Here is an 18,590-nt window from a genome sequence, read left to right on the forward strand (position 1 = left end):
GGTTTCGCCTGTTCGTGCTTTCAAACGTCCAAATCCCGACCACCTGCATTCACTTATCCCTAATATACCAATGCCGTAACGAGTCATCTCAGCTATGATCTGGGCTGTTTTTCCCACCGAGAACATAGTTCTCACATTCCAACATCCCACCTTTACTTTAGTTTTGGGGTTTGCCAACGAGCTGTTCGGAGAATGGGCCCCCCTTCGGCTTTCACCCGTAGTCGTCATACTTCCGTCGACCCAGCTAATAAATGCATCGTCTGGGGTCCGGCATGTCGTCGTACTACACCCATTGTAGCCTGTATACATCGAGATTCCAGTTTCCGTAATCACAATTTTTAATGGGGTGAGGTGATTGGCCTCACGCCCAACCCCCAACCTGGAGGGCCAGGGTTTTTCTGTCGGGGTTTTCCTTCCCTTAGTCAAAGATTCCGGTTATTTGAAGGCGCCGAACACTCGCCTTTTGCCACTATCGCTCAGCTGCTAGCTACTGCTAGCGTTACCAGGGGCTACGAAAACGAGGACGTGCAACATATAACTTCGCTGGCAGAGCCTATATTAGACGGAAAGACATTTCTTAGCATTTGCGGGGAGAGCATTGGTGACCCTTGCTAGCCCCACTGGGACCTTATACCAGCGCTTAGCCCCCGCTCTGTATGAAGGCCTAGATGAAATAGATGGAACCCGAGGAGGCCTTTCATTATTATTCTATGGTAAAACATTAGCATTTTAAAGCCAGTTAATTGTTGCCCGAGCCCATGTTTGGTTCATTTTTAGAGAAATTGAACGAACCTACCCGGACAATTTCCTTTTTTCTGTTTAATGAAATTTTGCAATGAAGAGATATCAAAAGTTTTCAACTTTTCCAGAGTTAAAAAAAAGCTGTGATGAATATGCTTTACTTCTCCGTGTTGCCTTTTATCCTTTAGGAATTATCGTTGCTTGTTGAAGTTGTACAAAACAAGCGAAAAACATTTACAAGCAAGACAACTATCTTCTGCTTTTTTAAAGTTTTATTTGTTTTAAATCTTTTACATTTTAGTTTACCTAACTCTCTGGCCATTCCCACTGCACTCTCGACGACAAAGCAGGCTGCACAGGACAATCATGACCGATTGTTTAACTCACATTTCTTTGGACCTAGAAGTCAGGCAATCCTGGTCATCCAGCACAAATCGACACACGTGGTAAAGTCACTTGTATAGAGAGACATGTAGGTTGCGTTCAAAAGAGCGAAACCTTGTTGGGATTTTCCCCTTCTGCAAGTTCCACCATCGATCGCACGGATTGAATAAAACATGAGCAAAACGCAAATGAAATTTGGAATTGGAACATATCTGAGCTCTGATTTGAACTAAGATTGAGTATTTTTGAAATTTCCTTTGGACAGCCCAGTAATACTGGAACCTCTAAGGGAAATACCAATCAATGATATTGATGCTCCTATGGACAAAAGATTCACAACGACATTTAGTATTGGATATTAGGTGGAAAAGCATTTTTATTTTTATTTTACAGACTCTCTAGAAATGATAGGCAAGCTACGATATTTTGTAGGCTTAACACATTGTTACCAATGTCATATTTTGCTCGTATGCATGATCGCATTAATCACGCAAATGTTATCTATATTTGAAACATCTTTTACTATTATTATTATCATTTATTTCCTGTGACTAATAACTTTTTGACAATACTTAATGTTGAACTGAGGCATTTTTCTCACAACTTGCAGTTAAGCGCTTTAAGTAGAATAGATCTAGCTATAAAGAAAGAACTCGAATAATCTCATATAAGTGTTTTTCTTCTCAACTAATTGTTGTTGCAATTGAGTATGGCCAGATGCGCTAGCCTGCAAAACAGGCGATCGCAGGAAACGGCAAGGAGCGCGGCGATAAAAATTCGCCTGTCCTCAGTGCAGGCTATAATGCAATTTTCCCAGAGACAGAGGAGCGTAATTTTTAAGTTGGTAGAGGGGGGAGGGGAAGGTGGGGGAGGTGGATTTTATAATTAACTTTTTTCGGAAAGTGACGAGTGTAAGTGATGAGAAAGACAATATTCAAAAGAAAAGGTATATATTTATTTGCTATAGCTATACACTTTCAAATCAATTTTTCTACTTGATTTTCACATTTTAACTCATTAATCAATAATGCTGATAGCGTTAACGCCTACAAAAGATTGATTAATACACCCGGCTATAAAAATCTTCTTTTTACTCACTTTAGACTGACTGCCGGCTTATTACCAATTAGCTATAGGCAATAGTTGTTACTAAAATATTTCATAATACTCAATAACAAATAAAATAACTTCAGATGTTATGTCTACAAAAAACTAATTAGTAAACCACTACCAGCCCCAACTAAAAAACATTTATCCTCTATATAAGCCTTTTATGAATTAAGTCAAAACCTTACTCTTGTGTTTCAAAACTAATAAACAATGGTCCTTAACATAACGCTTTCCCCAGGCGTACCTTCTTTAACCTTAAAGCGATTTCGGGCTCGTGCTATGTTTTTAAGCCTCAGTTTCTATCGAATGGCCATGTAGTTTCAGACCGAAAACTACGTCCTTCATGCTTCGTACACTAACTTGAAATTTCATTGCTCGCTTTTACGTAAAATTAACAAAAACTGAATTGCTTGCAAAAATGTAGCTTTTCCGGTCCAAAATGTCTTCGGGACTTTTGAGGAACGCACGCCAGACTCGATATATAGTGGCTTATCAACCAATAAAGCTGCAAAGGAAATTTGAGTTTTTTGAAATAAAAGCCAATTTGTCCGCTACGTATACTCTACTGAAGAGAATAAGAAAACTTTTGTTGTATATCTACCAAACGAGTAACAACCGCTTGGCATGATCACTTATCAATTTATAAATTGAACAATGATAAAAGGATAAATGATAAATGTCAAGAAACGTTTTAAAAATGTCAGAAAACCCTTTAGACTGATTTGAAAAAAATCAAAAAACAAATTAAGATACAAATACTGTAAAGATTTGTAAATGATCGCTTCTTAAAAACCAGTCACTCTAAAGAGGAAAATTTAGCTCAAAAACCCACCTTTTTGGAAAATACTATTTGAAAACATAAGGTTCACATAGGGCCAGTTACAGATGGGGTGGCATACTAACACAAAACGGAACTTTAACAAAAGAAGGTATAACTTAAAGTAACTTAACTATAAGTGGTGCTAGATGTATAACCACAGTGTGCAATAAAAAGCATAATTTTATTTGTAACATTAAAAAAGATCTTCGAATTTACGCAAAACCCAAATATTACTTATCATCTAAAAATAACTACCATTGTGGTTACAGATTATTAGTCGCCATATAACAAGCGAAGCTCGGGTCAGTTTCTAACATAGAAAATTGACAACTTGGTTTAAAATGACAACACTTGCGGCTATACTGATCTACAGATTGGTTCCTACATAGAATTGAAGAGGGCAGCCACTAGAGTTCTCAGAACATTATGTTAACTTTAAAACACAGCAAAAAAGACAAAGTTATTCATAGCACTGCCCTAATAGTTCTAACATAACGATAAAATACCTTAATAAAAAGGAGGTTCATAGTTGACGATGCTGTATTGAAGGATAGACCTGTTTTACAATCAACTTAATAATGTCCCAGAATCAAAATGGAGGCCGGATCAGTTTAAATCAAAACACAAAAGCCAACTTGGCCTTAAATGACTAAACTTTCGGCTTTACTAATCTATAAATAAGCTGCTACATAGAATTGAAGGGTGTAGCCTGCACTACGCACAGCAAATGAGAAACGTTTTTTCAAAGCACTTTTCAATCTAACATCAAAGTTGAAGTAACCTCAGTTTACAAACAAGGTGGGTCATAGTTAACAATGCTGTATTTACCCGGGGAGACCTCTTTTACAATCAACTTAATGATATTCCAGAATGAATCCAAATTTTTAACTCTGAACAGGAACTCATCTGGCGGATAAGAAGCCGCCTTCACCATCTCGTCTATTCCGTAAATGGAATTTCCAACACCAACCACAAAAATTTTCACACCGCTGTCTTTTAGTGCTTTGGCACTGCGCACGGTGGAGTCGGTATCGCCTGATTGACCATCAGTGACAAGGAAAACCATTTTCCTATCTGGGAAGAGCCGGCGACCTATGAAAAATTAAGAAAAGTTAAACATTTATTACAAGCAATAGGCCTTATTCGTATTCTCGGTATTGGACTGGAACTAGCGTGCAATGGAGGCTCATGCGGGTAATCTTTTCAAATGCAAATGACATGAAGCTGTTTTTAATGATATTCGCCCGCATGAGCCTCTATTGCAAGCTAGTTCCAGTCCAATACCGAGAATACGAATAAGGCCTATTCGACAAAAACACAGAACAAGTTATTCGCTATTAGCTATTGCTTAACACAGTCTTAACTTTGTCTTTAAAGTTATTAAAATCAGTTCGGTAAAGAGTAGCGCAAACAAAGGCCGACTTTGCTTAGCGTTGTAAGGATCTAGTTAAACAAGTTATTTTGTAATGTTTAATAAATGAGCAGCAGTGTTTTTTCAAGTTTAAAACACGAGGCGCAGCCGAGTGTTTTAGACTTGATAAAACACGAACTGCGAATTTATTGAACGGCTTAAAAATCTTCTGATGTAGATCAACTAATTCTTGCACTAATATTTAGATTTGAGGTTATTTTGGCCTGGAAAATTGGACGTAAAGTTTAGCCCTGTCTTTATCAGATATAAAGACACTCATTAAACATTAATTTCTTTTGTATTTTCTTCATGAATTACTAATGAGTTTTTTAATTTCTGATTAACGATGGAGTTATAGCAATGAAACTGATTTTCTGACCGGAGGGACAGAGTTGACTGCCTTTTCAGAGACCGCTGCCTATGTCTCTTCTGTGTGTACAGAGGCTGACTTAGGTCAAGGGGGGACAGCTAAGGCTCATAATTATGCATATATTTATTTAAAGCGTATGCACGAAGAGCAACGACTGAGAGTCGATGACTTTACGAGATATTTATGACTGGATAAAAATATGAGCACGTGCGCGTGATTTGATGATCACTCGAAAGTGACCTATGGGCTCTGAAAAATAACCCTGTTTCTTTAATTTCCAAAACAAAGAAAAATGTTAGAACTGTTAATGAATTTTAACCAGCTTACAACAACACTTAATTTTATACGTTTATATAAATTGGAGAAAGTCTATGGGTTAATATTCATACAAATTTGAATATTTCTGCAACTCAGAGTTATCACAATAGTATTCATAAACAATCATTTTCTTTTTTGAAAACGCATTGCTCTCAGATCACGATTAAAGCGTAGAACATAATTACCATAATTACCATTTGGAAAAAGTGTTTTGATCGAGATACCTTTGGAAATCTCAAAGTTTGGACTTTTCCGACAATTTTGTGGCAGTGTATTCAGCGCGGATACAAAACTTCATGACCTGCCACTGCAGAAACTCAGAAATAAACTAAGAATACTATAGTCAGTGTCATGACAGAATTTTGAAAACAGCGCTTTTTGAAAGAGATAGAAGGCATTAAATTCAAATTTATCAAATTTGCGCATTTAAACCATCATAACTTGCTGGCAAACTATAAATTAAAAAAATCGGCTTCTGTTATGACACACTAGAGATTTTGACAGATCAGTTATTGGCAAGATCACAGAGAGTCCTGTCTTCTAATCTAAATTTATATTTCGCCCAATTTTGTCACTTACGACGCTATATCACCGTCGTTTAGTGCAATCTACCAGATAAAAAAAGACATCCATAATACTTCATCATTTGTTTAGGTGTCTAAAAGATTTGAGCTTAATTGCACCCATAACAACCGAAAGATAAGAGTTTTACAAGATGCAGGACAAGCAAAATTTCGCCTTATGAATTTATTCGTCATTACCAAGTATCGGTATCTCGTGTCGCGCTTATTAGTACAGCTAATAAGTTCTAAAGCTACGTTGGCTACATTATTGACAAAAGAATACCTGAGTTAGAGTCATCAAACAGTCCCTTTGCTTCTGTCAGTCCGGCCGGAGTGTTAGTCGAGCCACCATCTGGATAAGCTATCTTCGTTATCTTACTGGCTGCTGAAGAGTATGGCGAAAACTTGAAATTGACCTGAGCTGTTGAGCCAAAGGTAACCGCCGCGTACTTCGTATCATATGAGGGATTGCGCGCAGTTGTCATCATGTGTTTAAGTGCTTCTTTTCCTTTCTTGAATTCGCAAGAACCAATCGACGCAGAACCGTCCAGTACTATTACAATATCTTCAATGATAGTTAGGCGTTTGGTCTTGCCCGCCTGAGAATAGCCCAGAAAGTTAGTCATCAGCTTCTTTGCAGTGACACTGGGGGAAGGCACAGTCTGAAAAGCTGTGAATAAAAAGCAGAATTATTATCGAAAAGGTTATGGAGGGGGAGACGATGTTTCCATGTAATGCAGAATGCACGTGAATTAGAAACCTTGCGATCCAAACAAGTTGTGAAAAACCGAGTTGCATTAATCCAGGTTTCAAGACTTGAAAGTTTGAACTGATAGCAACTTGTTATATAATTTATAGTACATATATTTTATTGTTTTACCTTCAGTTGCAAAATACTTAAATTCTATTTCTATAAAGATATAAGATTTAATCGACGGCACTGAGATAATATTATGTTAAAGCCGTACACGAGCAACTTTGCTTCCCATAAAGTCTTAAAGGACTACAAATAAAATAACATTTTTCTAGTTGCAGCCGGCTGATAACAATCAGAGTACATACACGTTTTGCAAATTTAAAAAGTGAAATAACTTACCCTGATAGTAAGGATCGTTCGTATCTGGTGGGTACGTTGGGACGGTTGGGGCAGCTGGTCGCCAAAAAAGTGCTGAGCTTGGTCCTGTTAGGATCACAAGCAGGCACATCACGGAGGCAAAAAATGCGGCAAATCCTGACATTCTGAAGGCTTGATCACTGTTCTGGGCTTTAAACTGTCTTGGTTTGAAATCATGAGGATACGTGGTTGTTTTTATAGAGGAATTAACTTCCCTGTGACTGTTCTATTTCTGGTACAGCATGGCAGTTTGTTGGCAACTTAAAACTTGTATCAGCAGGACTGAGAAGGAAGACTTCTGTTACACCATACGTGTGAAACGTGCTCCTTCATTCCCGACACAAAATAGACAGGAAGCAGTTTCTGATATCTGTTAACTAAGCTCCACTTTGACCCCCTTACTTGAAAATGAGAAAAACAGGATCATATCTCATGGTATGTGCACACACGAGAGCCTTGTGCGGAGAAATATTCTTTTGAATTTCTTGATTATTTTTAGCAGGCACAAAACTCTCGTTTTAAATGCTATATAGATATTTTTTTACGGCGAGAGTCTCTCAAGAGAGGAAGCCACACGGAATCAGACGGAAGTTAAGATCTCTGCAAACGTAACCTAGCCTCCTGAACGTTTACAATTGGGATCATAGGGCAGTTTTTTGCCGGCACGAATGGAAGTAGAGTTGAAAATAAGCTGGCATTACCGGAAAAATATATTTGTGTTTACCCTTCTGTTTGAGTCATTGTCACAAGATCCTGAAACAATATATTAGAAGTATGCGCAAAAAGGGCTTCTTTGGAATGGTAGCATAAATAATATAAATTATATTTAATATAAAAAAATAGTTTTCAAAAATCTTGATAAAGCGATGAGAAGCACAGTCGTTACTTCCTTTTGTCCCCTCTTAAGCGTAGCTGTTTCTACGCCCAGCTGCCTTCGTGTTCTATTCTCCACGGGACATTTCATTAGAAGTTTGATGTTAGCACGTACAAACTTCGGTGTTGCTGATTTAATTAGTTCTCAGCTTTCAGTTAGGAGAGCCTTTTGGTATGTGTTCCTTCAGATGCTTAATAAAGGGTAATATCATATACCTGCTGAGTTGCTGTTACAGGTCAAAACGAGTTAAAATCAGCTTATACATATTCATTGCACAGCTCACACTATCCTCTGCCATTTTATCGCATACACATATGTATAAAACATATTTTGCACCTTTATTTAAGCTAGGAAATTTCAGTGAAAACGTACACATTTCATGATCCGTAATTTATCAGCATCGCCTGTGACCACGAATAGACAGTAAATTCCATCATCGCAGATTACTTTTCCCCCAAACTCCATTCCCCTCGCGCACTAAAGTATTAATTTAGGCAATAAATTACTGGTAGCCAAGGAAATGCTAGCAAGGGTCCCCATAATCACCCAACGCAACAACCCTTTTTTTAATTTTAATAGGCTTAAGTTGTAATACAAGTCAAGTTTGATCACAACCCTTAAAGAGATGCTTAAACTGAATAAAACTCTCCGAAACAAAGTTGACCTTAAACGAAAAATACCAAAATTGCAGTCAGGAGTTGACATAAATGCTCTTGATAAATTCTGACGCTGACTTATTTGAGCGTAAACAACGCTCATAATGTACTCAAGACGTTTCGACATTACTCTCGTTTTTAAATGCTATATAGATATTTTTTTACGGCGAGAGTCTCTCGAGAGATGAAGCCACGCGGAATTAAACGGAAGTTAAGATCTCTGTAAACGTAACCTAGCCTTCTGAATGTTTACTATTGGGATCAAAGGGAAGTTATTTGCCGGCACGTATGGAAGTAGAGTTGAAAATAAGCTGGCATTACCGGAAAAATAAATTTGTGTTTACTCTCAGTCTGTTTGAGCTCATTGTCACAAGATCCTGAAACAACATATTAGAAGTATGCGCAAAAAGTGCTTCTTTGGAATGGCAGCATAAATAATATAAATTATATTTAATATAAAAAAATAGTTTTCAAAAATCTTGATATAGCGATGAGAAGCACAGTTGATACTTTCTTTTGTCCCCTCTTAAGCGTAGCAGTTTCTACGCCCAGCTGCCTTCGTGTTCTATTCTCCACGGGACATTTCATTAAAACGGGAAGTTTGATGTTAGCACGTACAAACTTCGGTGTTGCTGATTTAGTTCTCAGCTTTCAGTTAGGAGAGCCTTTTGGTATGTGTTTCTTCAGATGCTTAATAAAGAGTAATATCATATATCTGCTGAGTTGCTGTTACAGGTCAAAACGAGTTAAAATCAGCTTATTCATTTCATTACACAGCTCACACTATCCTCTGCCATTTTATCGCATACACATATGTATAAAACATATTTTGCACCTTTTTTAGCTAGGAAATTCTCAGTGAAAACGCAAATTGTTTGTTGGCTGTGCTGAAGGTTTTGGCTGGTTCAGGACTTTTCAGGGATGTCAGGACTTTTCAGTGGAGAGTTGTCAAATGTTCGAGTTAGCCCGGTCGACAACTTTTGGAAATTGGAGACCATTCAGTAAAGTGGCTGGTGATTTCTACATTTTCATTGTAATGGCACGAGTTTTTAGATCGTCGAACGCGAATAGGAGGTATTGAGGAGTTAAGAGAGGCCTCCAAAACTTCTGCGATAGTAAAAAACTTGTTGTTAGATCTATAGATGGAATACTTTGTATTAAGTTAACCGCCTCGTGTCCCCGGGGGGGGGGGGGGGACTCGCATATGAAAGTGACGGGGATGCTCGTCGTCTCGCTTAGGGGTGTAAATTTCAGACTTTTGGTCTCGCTTAGGGTGTTCCGGGAAAAAACGCCCAAAACGCCAATATTTTTAGCCAAAATGGTCTCGTTTAGGGTTACACACGAAGAAATATACAAATGTAAACTCCATTCTTAGTTTTTTGGTATCTTTTAGGGGTCACGAAAGGCTTGAGCTACACCCAGATTGGTCTCTTTTAGGGGTTCTTTTCAAAATTTCCGACGAGCATCCCCGTCCGTTTCATATGGGAGTCCCCCCCCCCGGGCTCGTGTCGAAGGAGACCTGGTTCTGTATTGTATCATAATTTTGCACTGAAATTTATTTGAGGTTTCCATAGGTAGGAAGGTAGCTGCTCATAAATGAGAAATATGAAGTACACAAATTAAAATTAATAAAAAGAAAAACATATACAGAATTCAAAAGCCTCCTCGGATAATTTATAGCCCTCACCGGATAAGAAGACATTATGGCGCGCGTAAGTCACCAAGTTAAAAGGAATTTTGTTTTATCTTTTACCTGCTAACTGAGAAAAGTAAACATAATCATTATTCATCCGTTCAGTTCAGCCAAACTTCCCCTTCCTGTTTTGGCGTTTAGCTAGAAGGATCTTTTGATTCAGTTAGACCGGTTTCTTTTGAAACCGGTCTAGCTGAAGTTGGTAGTGCCAGCTAAGCTGAAGGAAGCATAACGTATTGTTAATCCGTTTTTAACCGAACTTCCTTTTCCTGTTTTGTCGCTTAGCTTGTAGCTATCTGCTTCAGCTAGGCCGGCTTTGATGAAGAGGTCAAAGGACTTGAATGTAAAGTAAACCCCAACAATAGGAAATGTTTCATGCTGTGCGCTGAAGTGTCAAAGAACACTGATAATGCTGAAATGCCGTTTTTGCTGAGAAAGAAGGAATGGAAGGCATATTTTAGTTGCACTAACGAAACGTTGCTTCTACTCTCGGTATTAATCCTGGTTCAAGCACTGCCTATTCTTACTGAGTACAAATAGAATTACTTTTTACTTGAAGTCTACTTGAGGGAGCAACAAGACAAAATGCTAAGGTGTACCCTTTGATGAACTAGCACTGAATTCAGCAAGAGTAGAAATAATCCTAATCACTCCAGGCTACAGAAACCTGGACAAGGCCTTCCCCTTATTGCTTCTCTCGACATGTGCTTTTTCCCCTTTTGTACTGAGTTCCATGTTGATAATTGCTGTGTACATGGCAAAGAATTGTCAAACAGTTAATTTCAGAGACTTTCGAGGCCATAATTAAAATGTCGACTTCCGCTGACTTACAACTTCTGCAAAATTACCTCTGGAGAAAAAATATGAAATATTTGACTCTTGTGTTTTTACGTGGAGTTATTACATTACGCATGTCGACTAGCCCTGCTATGTTACAAGAATTACACGCGCAGGCTATTTAGGGGGAGTTATATTTTCAGTTGAGAGTTGTCAAATCTTCGAGTTAAGCCCGGTCGACCACTTTCAAAAATTGGAGGCCATTCAGTAGCTAGAAATAGCTGACGATTTTCTACATTTGCATAGTGTACCGACATGGGTTTGTAGATCGTCGAACGCAAATAGGACGCATTAAGGAGTTAACAAGCCTCCACAACTTCTACGATTGTGAAAAACTTGTTGTTGGAAAACCTTCTCATTTCGAAGGGGAAGTGCCTTTGTATTGTACCATTTTACATTTAAATTTATTTGAGGCGTTGATACGTAGGAGGGTAGATGCTCATTAAAAGAGAAATATGGAAAACAAACATGGAAATTTCATGTTTAGTCGTGCCAATTCCGTAAAGGACTACCAGGGAAGATGCCATTTTGACGTCGGTCAACGAGGAATCGTTGTACCTTCTACGTGCTAGCTAAGAAAAGGAAGCATAACTTTTATTCATCCGTTCAGTTCAGCCAAACTTCCCCTGCCTGTTTTGGCGCAAAGCTTCAGAAGCTTGAAGGATATATTGCTTCAGGTTGACGAGTTTCGAGATAAAGAGGTCAAAGGACTAATGTAAAGTAAACCCGAACAAAGTAAAAAAAAAAACATATTCATGCTGTGCAATAAAATGTCTGAGAAGTTTAAGTGAGCGTCCGTGTAAGAACCGACCACTCGATTTTCGGCCCAAAACAGAATTCCTTCAAATTTTCTGTGCAAGACAATTGATCCATATGATAAACAAATATAGTAATATTTTGACTTGTAGTGTTATTTGTCAATACTTTTGGCGATGATTGCTGAGAACGGTCAAAAACCGAAAAAATCACCTTGTTTCGAGTCAAATTTAGGCGTCGCGCTCAACGCGCTGAAAAATTACGCTTTAACTCAAATAAAATGAAACTTGAATATCATTTTATTTTATGTCTTGTCTATTAGTTCATGGTAAAATATTTGAAATCTGACTTAACAAAAATTAATTATGATTTTTTTAAAACACCCCATAAAGAGCCATCGCAAAAATCACGCAAACATACTGTTAATTAGAGAGGTTTTTCTCAAAAGTTTAACGTGATCTAGAGCCCTGGACACTATCTACGATTAGTACTAGGGTTGGTGTACTAGAAACAAGAAAAAAGTTTTGGGTACTAAGCTTTTTGAATTTTAGGAGTTTTATCAACAAAGCCTATTTTTAACGGTCGTAACGCGCGTCACGCAATTTCTTACTATTGTGTTTCCTATCTTTCCCACATAAAACAGTTGTCCGAGGGAGCAAATATTTTTGAAACTAGCTTTCTGCTCGGAATAAGGCATGGACAATCCTAAATTTATAAAATATCGCCCCAAAAATAAGAATTAAGAAGGTTAAATCATGAGCGGCTCCGGTGTGAGTTGTCTTTAGTTTCACCGGAAAGCTTCGAAAAAGACGTTTCTGTGATTTGGATATCAAAGGAATGAACTATGAAAAAACCCTTCGCGCAACATTTTGACAACGAGATTTTTAACAACGAGAAGGTTTATTCATAGTATAAAGTGCCTTAATAAATTATGTACGGCGAATTTACATCGACCTACTACGGCGAAAATCTTTGCAGGGAATGTAGATTTCAATCGGCTAACACGCTGGAATGTAAATGTTATTTTTAGGATGTCACGTACATTAATATTTTGCCCTCCCTTCATACTTTATTTCGTAAATTGTTACGTTGGCAAAGCAACACGACTTCTATCATTGGTTTCGACTTTTGAAAATAGCCCATATGCCGTCATCAAATACTTCTCAGTCTTCGCTGAATTCAATTTATGCAAATTTGTAGCAGGTTTACACGTCGCGGCGTATCAAAACAAAGTTGATTTCAATTCTGGTAAAATTGACCCCAAAAAAGAAAAAAAAGTTGGGTGTCTACTTTCTTTCTCTCTGCTTCCACTTTTATTAAAAGATACTGTAAGGCTTCCATCGATGGCGAATCGAAAAAGAAGGGAAGTAAGGGACCTGTCAATGCAATCGAAACATTACTCAAGCGTTATTGTAACAACTGGCGAAGCTTAAATCTATAACAGTCAACTGTGCAGCGATTACTACCCAGCCGATTTCGTTGAAACTTGCTCAAATGAATTTTTGGATAATTTTTACTTATTGACAGTAATAAAAAAGCTATCTTTGCGTTTAGAAAAAATGGTATTACAGTCGAAGCTCTCATAAGCGGACACCCTCGGGACGCGAAAAAAGTGTCCGCAACTGGAGCTGGCCGCTTACGAGAATGGTTCTTGTAAGCGGCCACTAGAGGTGTAAGGGGATAGATGGCCGCTTACGGGAACTTGCCCAGCTAACATAATGGTAATATGCATGTTAGTGGTGTTTCGAAATGTAACCGGACGTGGATGACGACAAAACAAACACTGAAATATCTGCCTCGTACCCAGACGCCTCTTCGCGCTCGTCACCAGTCACTCGCGCTTCGCGCTCGCTTTGTTCTCGCTTTGTCGGAGAAAGAAAATCGAGGCGCCTGAGGAGGAGGCAGCTGAAATATGGTTCTGTAATTACAGTAAGATCATTGTGAAGAACGGCGATGTGAAGTTGATTGATTAATAAAAGATACAGAGGTTTTTTATATGATTTTCTTTGCGGTGTCCGCTTACGGGAGCTTAAAAACAAAGACAAAGTCTAAGTCGTAATCTCGGAAAGTGTCCGCGGCCGCTTACGGGAATGTCCGCTTACGAGAATGTAAAAATACAGAGTTTGTATGGGAGTAAAAACGGGGTTTCTAACAACTGAAGGTGGCCGTAAGTAGAGCTGTCCGCTTACGAGAGTGTCCGTTAAGAGGGATTCGACTGTAATAATAAAGTAATTTAAATATGCTGATATTTCCTGTTCATTTATTTTGTTTATTTTATAGTTCTAGTTTGTCATTACGACTACCAAAAAATAAGAAAAATCGGTTTAACTTTCCATACCCAAAATTCGATTTTTAAAATAGCACCTCCGCCCCTGGAAATACCCGCGGGCACCCTTAATAGACTCCAATTTGGGGAGGGTCACAATTTTTGGTTCCAGTTTCGTGGGCCCTCCACCCCTGATAAATAATGACCGGTCCCTAAAGTGGATAGTATAACTAATTTAACGCAGCAACAAAAAAGGACGACTTTAATCCTTTCCTACATTAACAGTAATACAGGGCTTTAAACTATTTTTATTTCCTCGGTTCACAGAAAACTATTAAACGTTTGAACAACAGCCAAACGCATCGGAGAATTGAATAGATAGCATTTGAACGTTTTTTCCTATTGGCGACAGTCACATTCTTCCAAGAATGAGGACAAGTTCACTACTAGATTTTTTTTCCGATCTCGTGAACCAAAGGGAATCTCAAAATATCTTAATATCTCCTTGAGCATAACTACACTGAAACTGTCAAGACTCTCGTCTCGTGCCAGGTCACACAGGCAGTAAGAATCATAGCAGATTGGATGCCTGGGACTGAGTTCAGCGGCGACGCTCTCTAGCACTTCACGCCTTTCTTCCTCTTCCTCCTCTGCGTACACATCCTCCATCTGTAACTCTTGGTTCCCCTGCTTTCTTCGTGTGGCCGCTAGTCTCGAAAAAAAACCCTGTACTTGACTTTTCGTTAGCCAGTCTTTTCTGTCAAATATCCGCAAACCATCTGGTCTTCTTGCTGTTCTCATGTCTGCAGCCACTTTTCCAGGATCTGCCTTGTTGCCGGTTCTCTCTCCAAGGTCGAATTTCCTCGTTAGGTATTGTTTAACATCATCAGGAAATCGCACACCTTGATTTCGCGCCTTGTGTAGAGCCCAGCCAAGCTGTAAGTCACTGCAAATGCTAGGAGCTTGATATTCAAATTCGTCTCCTCGCTCATCGCAATGTGCTACCAGTGCCCTGCTACTTCCCTCGTTGTTGTCGACATTAAGGAATTTCTCGGCCCAGTCTCTTCTGAGTTTGTCATACACCGTTTCGGACCCTCCGCGCATTTGGCGGTGCTCGCCAACATCAAGATGATTCTCAAGCTCACTAACTTTTTTGAAGACCATTTGACACCCAGGCTCAGGGCAAGAGAAAAGACCGCTGGTTTCCTCACCATCAGTTGATGTGGCGTTATGGATTCGTGCTTCCTTTACTGGAAAAAAGTCGACATCTATAACAAGATCTGTAGGACCCTGAGGCTTGACGATGATGTCTTGGTAGGGAATGAGCCTCCCTTGCCCTACACCATAAGCTCTCCAGATCCTAATGCCATTTGATTCAAATTGAAAGTTATGATATCTGCTGAAATGATCTGTCTTTTTTACTTCAAGTGTCTTTTGAGACTCATTAACAGAGCAAACACTGGCAGTTGTGCCTCGGACAGGACGTTCGGAAAGCGCTGTACGCATGTCCTTTGCAGAAAGAACATCGTGTCCCTCGTTGCAATAGCGTCGGATAGCTGACTTCATCGGGCAAAGGATCCTATCACAGACATCTTTCCCGTATTGTGGCTCGGAAAAGTCGTACCGTGTGACGGTGATACCAACTCGGTTCCCAGCATCTCTTACGGCCGCCACGAGAAAGTTGTTGTAGTAACAGCCTGCTTCGTCACTTCTAAAGTTCACCTGCGTTATGTGAGGATGTTCCTTCTTTAAGGCCTCCAGTGTGTTCTCGATGATCGAGCAGACTGCATACCAATCCTGCTGGCAGGAATCAAGGATGTGAGCATATGATTGCAGCTCAACCTTACCAGTGCTGACATTCTTGGTTATGACGGTGGATATATGCCAGCTGAGCCCTCGTTTTCCGAACCATTCGGACTGCTTCTCACGATATTTCAGCTGAAGAAATTTCATTGCCCAGTCCATTATAACAATGGCGGACGTCGCGTCGGCTGTTTTCAGTAAATCTTGCTTCGCCTCTTCCTGGTTTATTGAGCGGACAATGTGCGCTTTCCATAGCAAGATATCTGACTTTGCGCGGTCAAAGTCGTACAGTAAATCTTCTCGTTGTTCTGAATTAACTGGCGTCCAGGATGGACCTTCGATCTCAAGTCGTAGTTCCTGAAGTACTTTCTTTAGCCCTTGGCAGTCATCGCAAGTGGATGAGTGCTGATGTGAACAGGACTTTTGGAATTCGGGTTCTACCGGATCACTAAGTGCAAAATTCCTGCAGTGGTCGGCGCATGTAGAGTTATTTGGTTGGCAGTTTACTCGGAATTCAGTTTTGAGATAGCGTTTAGCATCTCTGAGCTTTTGGCGAGCTTCAAGGCACCACTGCTTTTCCTTTCCTCCTTTCTCTAGGGTTTCTAACAGTTTGTCGAGGGTCTCAAATCCCGCTGCGCCATCGGCAGCAGTATTGTCCAAGCCCTGAAGGGATTTACGCTGAGACGCCTTTCGAACCTCCAAGATTTTAAACAACGTAGATCTACTGAGTGGCTCATAACATTGTTCTTTGCAGTATTCCAAATATTGTTCAATCATTGTAGATCTGGTCACCGTTCTTACAACGTTTGGCATCTCTATTTTCTCACCACTGTCTAGGGTTAGTATCTTGCTACCGTACGAAACGTCTTGATAAAAGTAGGGCCTGTTTGTGAATTCTACAAAGTGTTCGACTTTTCCCATATCAAGCCGTACACGATGCTTTAGCGTAGCTTCAGGGATAGTACCAGGCCCATGTAGTTTGGCATGAGAGCGTGCCTGCTTTATTTCCCACTTAGTTAGTTTTCCGTAGGGCTGGTGAATTTCCTGTAGCTTGCTCATGGAATATCTATAAGCGTAAAGGCTAAGTATTTGTTTCCTTAAATTCCTGGTCTTCGCATTCTTATAAGCAGTCATGAGTACCACTAAGTCATCGGGTATTGGACCTTCACACTTTTCTCTTTGTGCAGAGGCCATTGACTCGAACAGCTCCTCTCCACTTCCAGGTGCTATTACGCTACACAACAGCAAACAGTCCTCACTGGCCTGTCGTAGCACATTCAACTGTTGCGCTTTGCTCAGGTTATTCAACGAGGTTTTCAGTTGGGAGGATAGGGGTTCACGTTTTACTTCCTGTGCAGTAAGATTTGCAATCGTGTCCATAGCTGAGTTATATGTATCAACTATGTCGGTAACCAAGGGCGTTGCTGGAGAGGTGATTTCTGCTCCTGGGGTCCAGCATGGGGTCTCGGGGATATTCTGAGGAGCTGAAGGCTCACGGAATGGGGTCGAGATGACGAGGTGGGCAATGGTTTCCACGGCAGCCTCCTTAGCAGGTCTAAAAAACAAAGTGCATACGCTAAGCCACCGTAGACTTCTTCTGAAGGCGACAGTAAAATATATATTTTTCATCTTGTTGAAGGAGAAATATTGTGCCCCTACATACCTTTGAAGGGGTGCCATTTCTTCAGGTTCCTTGGGGTACAGCCAGTCTGTTTTTAGGGCTACGTCTTCGGCGTGTTTCTTTCTGCATGTTGTGCAGATGGCTAGCAACAAAAAGTAAGTGTTACTCGCCCTAGAAAACTGTCAACCATCCCTGCAAAAAGCCCTGGGATCTGCCCTCCCTTGTGAATACTACATGATGTTACTTCACACCCTCTTTCTAATGACGGATGATAGTTGTTCTTTGTTGCCTCCGGGGAGCTACCCAAAAAGGTGATATACAGGGAGGCGCCGCCTAGATGTCCAACCCCTTAACTTTTCTATATACCATTTTCACGGAAAAGGAACCCCTTTCATATACCTAAATGACATGAGGTAAAGGTACCTAAAACAGGAAGTCTTATTGCCTTAATAAATTAAAATGATACAGCTATGTGTGTCTATTCGAAATATATATATTTTTTCTATTAAAGGCCCCTTTGCATTCCTTATGACAGATTTCCCTACCCTTTTATACACTTGATGGGAGGCACGTTGGCCAAACGGTTATCGCGCTAGACTCGGTCCGGGTTCGAGTCCTGGCCGGGTTCAATATGTCGTGTTCTTTGGGCAAGACTCGGGGTAACCTTGCGATGGGAATACTCCTAGTCGCTTTATGCTACGGAAATGTGACGGGCCACTAGGCTCGTATACATGCTTTACCTTTTTATATTCTGCCCATTAATATACCTAAACCATACAAATGGGCAGAACCTCCACGTATAGTAATCCTCCCCCTCCCCCCCCCCCCTCCCCCACAATCGCTGTGACCCCTGTGTTCGCAGCAAACTTGAAAGAGTAATTTATTTAGTCACGGTTAAAAACATCAGGTGTTGCAAGCTATGTCAGTAATTTCACTAAGAATAAATTATTTAAGTCGCATTCAAATTACTTTATAATAACATTTTATCCTGTGTTTGAGCCGGTTTCAGGTAAGCTAACAGAACGCGTCCAGAGAACAGTTGTCACCATGCAACAATAATAATAACCTAGCATTTCATATTTACGGAAGTGAAGTCTGTTTCAGCCTAGGGCTTAACAATGTAAACAATTTTTAACGATTAAGAACAATCTTGAACGATAAAACTTACGGGAACCAACGGGTGCAGCTTCTCCAAAGAGGTTTTTAATTTCCCTAGCCAGCTTGAAATTTATAACATGAGTTCCTGTTACCGC

The 18,590-nt window shown here is 39.8% G+C and overlaps 1 pseudogene across 1 annotated transcript; it reads right to left on the reverse strand.

Moving 5' to 3' along the window:
* Positions 1-3,842: 3,842 nt before the first annotated feature.
* Positions 3,843-7,149, reverse strand: LOC144642261 (matrilin-1-like; annotated as a pseudogene). The gene is made up of 3 exons (XR_013568714.1): positions 6,814-7,149; positions 6,001-6,387; positions 3,843-4,147 (listed from the first exon to the last, which is right to left on the reverse strand). The product of XR_013568714.1 is annotated as a matrilin-1-like (transcript).
* Between the last annotated feature and the right edge of the window lie 11,441 nt (positions 7,150-18,590).

The sequence above is a fragment of the Oculina patagonica genome, chromosome 2 (assembly GCF_052425735.1).
Source record: "Oculina patagonica isolate OP01 chromosome 2, crgOcupat, whole genome shotgun sequence".
NCBI lineage: Eukaryota > Metazoa > Cnidaria > Anthozoa > Scleractinia > Oculinidae > Oculina > Oculina patagonica.